General features: G+C 51.1%; 1 protein-coding gene across 1 annotated transcript in view; it reads right to left on the bottom strand.

Moving 5' to 3' along the window:
- Window positions 1-6,995, bottom strand: part of SYNJ2 (synaptojanin 2) — a 99,177-nt gene that overhangs the window by 57,678 nt on the left and 34,504 nt on the right. The gene's annotated exons all lie outside the window — the stretch shown is intronic.

Raw genomic sequence — 6,995 nt, 5'->3', positions numbered from 1 at the left:
ATCCCATCTGCCGCTTCCGATGGGCTCAGCACGGGGTGAAAAAGAGTTCGAGAACTGTCCCCTTGCAGTGGCCAGAGGACAGCCCCGTGGTCTCGGCTGCGAGCCCAAGGTTAGACTCTGGAGGGGGTGGGTTCCAGGGGAGGCGTGGAAAATTCTACTTTACATCTCTCCATCCGAGTCGTGAAGTGGGTTTCTGGCATCATTTCCTCAACAGCCTCTGCATCGGGGGGCCGAGTCCCTGGCAAGAGTTCCAGGGTGCTCCGAAGACAGCACGCACTTCCTGCGCAGGGCAGTGGCCGCGGGGGAGGCGTGGGGCGGGCGTGCAGCTGAGGGCGTGGAAAGGCTCTTGAAATATATGAGAGCAGAGGGAAGGGGCCGCCACCACCGAGGCATCGGGCTCCCGAGTACTGGGACGAGGCGCTCAGGAGAGGGTAAAGAATGAGAAGAGCCACCACGTGGGAGCACGTTGGAAGCAGATGCTTTAGTGACAGTTAATCCTCAGGGAGATGCTTACCGTGTGCCAGGCACCATTCCACAAACTTCCTCCCAGCACCCCCATTAGGGAGGTACCATTTTTAGCCCCATTCAAAGGAAGGGAGACAGAGGCACAGGGAGGGTGAGTAGCCTGCCCGAGGTGGCACAGCGGGGAGGTGGGATTCGAATCCACTTTCTGGCTATCCCACCCGGGCAAGTTACTCAAGCCAAGTCTGGTTCCAGAGCCGGTGCTCTTAACCATGTCCTTGCAGAAGTATGGCCAACCTGCCTGACAGCGCTGCTATTTCACACAAGAGACTGTCCCCGGGGAGCTGAATCACCCGCCCAGTGCACAGCTGGTCTGTGTTGGACCAAGATGCAAACGTGGGTCTCACCTTGGCCCAGGCTCCACCTGGCCGCAAGGTCCAGCGGCCTTCAACAACTTTGGCTGTTGTCTAAGGACTGTGGTTGACCAATGTACCTCTCGCTCATTTTCAAATTGACGCCAGAAGGGTTCACTGTTAGTTTAAATGGTTGTGAGTGATATATTTTCCAGCGTGTGCTAAATGTTGACATGTGAAAGCAAAACCGTTGTGGGCCTCCTTACCAGCATCCAGTGGAATCTAGACGGTGATTCATACTCATCATCATCTATTGTTTAAAGGAATCCGTGAACAAGATCTTTAACAGACGGGATTTTCCCTCCTATTTCCAGCCCCCTTTCCCCACAGAGCTTCATCCTAATGTGACATTTTGTGCTTCACCTGATCATATTGTGCAGCAATTTGACTCTGGAGCTCCAAGTCTCTAAAAAGGGTTTCTTCTGGCTTGAGTTATCACTCAAGCAATGATTTTTAGTACACGATTGGTCAAACGACGTAAACGAAACATTTTTGTTAAATAATTGTTTAGGAGAAAAAGTAAAGATTTGTTGGAAAGGCTTCTCTTAATGGGATGGATGGGACTTACAGTTCATGGATAAATATTATTTATTGGTGGAATGAAACTATCAACAGATTCTATATCAATTCTAGTTCTATTTTCCATTTTCATAGCAGTAAACACTAAGAGACCTCGTTTACATTAATAAATAGGTGGGAACAGAAAGAGCTTCATTATAGAAATGCCACTCAACCCTTCAAAATCCTTCTGAGCTACACGTTAAAAAAAAGAAATCACAATAATCTGTCAACAAAATTACTGTTAATGCTGTCAGCTGATGCCCCAATTACTTTTTCCATTTTGTGGAAAGCAAACAATTGACTATCATCTGGCTTGTCAACAAATTTGCCACCTAGTCATTGAGGTGACTGGCTTCCTCAACTGCTGACAGTATTCTGAACTGTCCCTGTGTTTGGCATCCTAGAGGCATTTACTTCTGAAGCAGCCCACCACGGTGAGATTCCGGGCAGGGGAAAGGTAAGAGAGCAGACGGGTGGCTGTGGATGGAACAGAGAGGGTGAGAAACCAGCCCCTCATCACAGGACATTTTTAGGCAAACCGATTAATGGAAGGAGTGGAGGGCTTGGAAACTGTTCTCCTCAGATCTAACCATTTCCTGCACTGTGGACAGTCTCTGTGACCCCCAGAAGAACAGCCCTAGGCCTCCGTCCCTCCAGGAGGGGGACATGCCCGGCCTGCTCAGCCTGGCAGGGGTCACTCCAGCCCTGGCATCACCCCGTCTACCCATCTGTATAACAGCCCCTGTGCTCTCATGCACTGCAGGAGACAGGGGTTGGGGGTGGTACCATGAGGATGCTGTTAGCCTGTGATCCCACACAGAAGGCGTCTCTAGGGGTAAAAGTGAGGCTGGTGGGATGCGCCACCCTGCCCCCCACCCCAGCGTGTGAGAAATCCCCTCTGCCGTCACCTTGAGCACGGAATCCAAGCTGTGTTTCCAGTAACCCAGGATCAATTTTCTCACGGCCCAGAAGTAAACTGGGCCTGGGATGGGGGTGGGGATGTCTCAGAAGTCATTAGTCAAGGCTGAGTCCAGGGGCTGGAAACCAGTTAGGGCCTTGTAGCAAGGCAAAGACAAAAGCCAAGCTTGCCTTGGCCTCAGAAGACGGGGCTCTGGGCTCTGCACGCCTCCAATGGCCTCTGGGGCCTCAGACAAGTCCCAGGCCCTCTCTGGGCACCAGATGGGCTCCCCGTCCCTTCCAGCTCCAACACTCCGGTTCCAACACTCTGGTTCCAGCACTCTGGCCCAAGCAAGACCATGCCTGGGTGAGAGGTTGCCGGCCAGAGTCAGGTGAGGAGGGGTGAGGGCAAGAAGTGGGTCACAGGCCAAAAAGACACGCCACAACCAGAAGAGGTCACACCCGCACACAGAGGCAGCCTGAGTGTGCAGCGTGGGGCAACGGAATGCAACCAACTCGATATATATACTTGTTCACGGGGACAGGGCTTCAGTTTGGGAAGATGAAAAACGTTCAAGAGACGGATGGTGGTGATGGTTGCACAACAATGTGAATGTCCTTCATGCCACTGACCTGTACACTTAAAACTGCTTAAAATGGTAAATTTTATCTTATGTTTATTTTACCACAATTTTAAAAAGCCTCCAAAACCTCAATATCAATGTAGAAATCCTCTCCCTCAAAACCCAGCTCCAAGTCAGAGCTGCCCAGGAGAAACCTGCCCAGGAGAAACCTGCAGTGCCAGTGTCCGAGTCTCATCTGTGGTCACCTGTCATCCATCATCTGGCTGGGAAGGGCGGGCGCTGGGACAATGCTGGGCATTTTCTGTGTTGGGTTTTCTCTGTGTTTGCTCGGCCTTGGAGTTCTCTTCCTGGCCAGGTGCATACTGATCTCAACCCTGGGTGCCTACAAACTGTCTTACCTACTCGTCTGCTGGTAGAGGATACTCTCAGATCCGTGAACATGGGACTCAGGGAGCCTAGGCTTCCCCAGCTGTGAAGTGATGAGCTGTGGCCAGAGGAGCCCAGAGCTCCCGCCCCTGCCCCTTACCAACAAGCTCAGAATTCTAATTATCTGTATCCACCTGTTCGTCTCAAGTACCTCTTTATCCTTCCCTGCCAAGAAGATGAGAGCAGTGAAGGCAGCGGTGCGCTGGCAGTTTTCACCAGCTCCCGGGAGCCAGCTGAGCATATCACATCCCAATCCCACACTGGCCTGAAGTCAGCCACGGTGGGTGCATTTACACCACAGAAATTGGCAAACGCGACCTGTCAGGGAGTTCCCCCCAGAGAGCTGGAAGTCAAACAGTGGAGAGCATACCACTGGGTGTAAGTATTAAAATAAATTATTACAACTGATGGCCATCCCCTTTCAAGACTTGCTGGAGGACACTGCCTTCCCCGAATCTCAAAGGCTCAGAGAGACTCAAAATTCCCTCTCCAGAGACGTTCCATTCTGCAGTGACTGCCCAGAGAAGTCAGCCCTCGGCTGGCCTGTGCAGACTAACCACCACCAGGAGTCCCCGACCTGAAGGCGCTCAGCCTGGGCCACATACCTAGTTCTCCCAGAAAGACCCACCCCCTGCAGGACAGCCTCCCCCAACACTCCGTACCCAAGTTCAGTCCATGTTCATTCTCTCATGTAAGCCCCTTCAGAACTATGTAAGATAGACTTGAGGCAGTTTTCCTGCTTTTAGAGGAAATTAGAGATTAAATTAACTCAGGTCAGTCTGTTGAGAAGCCGAAACTAGATTTGAGGAGGGCTGTCTGGCGGAAGGTTTACAGGACGGGCATGTACAGTTTCACAGGCTGTGCACTGCACAACTCCAGGAGACACAATTTAGAGACCTCAATTTCTTCAACCCCTGAGGCTATGAAATAGGGAGGCCTTGAGAGCTTAGGTGAAAAGGGAGTTAAATCTCTAGAATCATTGGGATAAATTCTTTCCATAACTGTACTCTCACTTTCTATGCTTTGTACTGTGTATGTGTCAGGAAGCCCAGCTCCGGAGCTTATTGCGGGGGCTCCACCCCCTTCCTGCTGCCATTTCAGAGAGGAAGGAGGGGCTTTGGCTCTCCACGAAAATCTACGAACCTGTATATGTTTCTTAATTTCTAACATAAAAGGCTGTTTTCACTGAGGTAGACTGAAACTGAACAACTGCCCCAAGTTAAGAGCCTGAGGGGAAGTCTCTCTCTTTGTACAGAGACCTTCAGCCTAAGAAAATCAAAAGGGGCGGCCAACTCCCACTCGGGCTGGTTGTCTCGGTAGCAAGTGAAAGTTGGAATTTCACTCTGTGCTGCTGACACCCTCCACAGGTGGGGAAAAAAACAAAACAGACCATAGTCCTGGGGTGGGGACTTGCAGTGGGAAAAGAAATTCAAGTTAAAGCCAAAGACTCCTCAGTGTAGCCAAAGGGAATTTGAAAAACTCGATAACAAGGCCCAATCCTTCCATCCTTCAGATACCCTGGGCACTTTCAGAAATGTGTTGAGAAAGGCCAGATAATCCTGACATTCCAAAAGTCAAACGCATTCTCACCAAGCAGGGAGCCTTCACAGCCCACCCTGCAGGGTGACACTGGTGGGCAGGGCTGAGGGTATTTAGAGGACACCAGAAATGGGGGCTGGGGACCACAGGTTGTGCTCACTCACCCCTCAGGGGAGGGTGGAGGGCTGCAGGCGGGGAGGAGGGCCTTGTCCAGGGCAGCCTTAGGAGTTGGTCACCTCTCTCCACTCGCTGCCCGGGGATGAGCCTGCTGCAGCTGGGCACCCGCAGACACCTTGGCTCACTCTGACAATGTCTCTGGGGGCTGCCACCCTTCCCAGTTAGGACCAGTTCCCTGGACCTGATCTCAAATCATAGCCCAGGAAGAAAAGCTTTGCCTTGAGATATGGGGAAGGTACTGCTTTCCTGGCCTTGAAATCTCAGCCTTTCTGTTCCTTCCAGGACAGGACAGCCTGGTGGTTGAAGGAAGCCCCTGCAGCCAGAAAGCAAGAGTTTAAAACCCAGTCACCACTTGGGGACTGCCCAACTTTGGGCTAGTGACATATGAGAAATGGACCATTAATTTATGTACAAGAAGAGTGTTGCCAAGTATAACTAGGATGCCAACAACTGTAACATATCTTAAATGTCCAGGTGTTGTAATATAAAAAATGTGTCACAGAATAGATGAAATACAACTCTTAAGCTGTCTGCCAGTAACAGTCCCTACCTCATAGGTTGTTGGGAGAGCTGAGTTAATAAATTAAAACACTTAGAACAGTGCTAGCACAGAGTAAGCACCATGTAAGGTTAGCTGTCATCCTCATATCCTCATGACTGAGGAAAGGCCACAGGAATTTTTCAAAACCTCAGAAAAAAAACTGCTGCAGGGGAAAAAATCTATAGAAACCCTTGGCAGGCAGCACATCTTCATGAAAAAAGCAAGGGTCTGGAGGCAGCTGGATCCAGGTTTGAATCCTACCTAAGCTTCTTAGGCAAGTTTCTTTTACCCTCTCAGTCTGTTTCCCTTACTGAAAACGAGGATAAAGATACCGTATCACACTGACTTGTTTTTAGGATTAAAGAATCTAATGTATACTTAGCCATTGGCACAAAATAGACATTGAATTTTGTCACGAGGGTACCGAATGCTTTTCCTAAACACTGTTGGGGGATGATCAATGCCATCATCATAGTTCAGAAAAAAACCATCCCACTAAAGAAAAGACCAGAAAAGTAATGGCAAACAACAGGGCCGTTCTGTCAGCTTTCAAAATCCTCAATCCAGGAAAACAGCTGCTCCGTGGATGTGGAGATGCATGCGCTCAGCTCGGGAAGAGCCTGCGTTTGGTGAACTCACAGCCTGCTCTGGTCTTGGCCCCATAAGCCCTCAGAGACACTCAGCTGTAAATTAGGCAGCCGAGAGGGGGGGAAGCACATGGGGCTGCAGCCCCAGAAGTGCACCAGGGCTCCCAAGAGGTCTAGGAGCACAGAGGTGAGCCAGGGGTCCCACACGGAGGTGGTGGCACCCCACCCCGGCCTACGGCTCCGCCCCTCGAGTGTCAGACCGAGCAGGATGCCCACTTGCTCCTGTAATTCTCTGTCCCTTCTAGTCACACTACGCAGCCCAGTTCTGAAGGTCTTTGCCTTGCTCTCACTCACACCCACCCTTGGTGCCCGACGGCCAGGTGCTGGTGGCTTTTCTCTCCTTGCCAACAATGCGCCGTCCCAGCCCCTCTCCCTCAAGACACACGCAGCAAGTCCAGGGGCTCCGGGCCTCTGACCGCCACCCCATCTGGAACACAGATCTCTTGTAAACAACAAACAAGCCCCTGGGTTGAGCCCTCCACCTCCAGACCAGGCTGGAAAACCTTAGATCCTGGTGGGCACGCGATGAAGGTGAGCCTCCTCTGCATCCAGGGCAGAAAGCAGCACTGATAGGACCAGGCTGCGCTCACCTGGACCTCCTGCCCAGAGGAGCTGGCTCAGCAAAAGAAACATTTTAAAGGATGATAACAGTTAAAATAAAACGCCTAAATCCCACAGTTTTTCCACACTAACGTAAGAGAGGCTCTGTCCAGCACCAGAAATCTATCTAGCCGTGGGGGGGGGGGGG

This window comes from Lipotes vexillifer, unplaced genomic scaffold (assembly GCF_000442215.2).
Source record: "Lipotes vexillifer unplaced genomic scaffold, Lipotes_vexillifer_v1.1 scaffold935, whole genome shotgun sequence".
Lineage (NCBI taxonomy): Eukaryota > Metazoa > Chordata > Mammalia > Artiodactyla > Lipotidae > Lipotes > Lipotes vexillifer.
The sequence above is the reverse complement of the archived record's forward strand: the minus strand, read 5'-3'. Positions and strand labels throughout refer to the sequence as shown.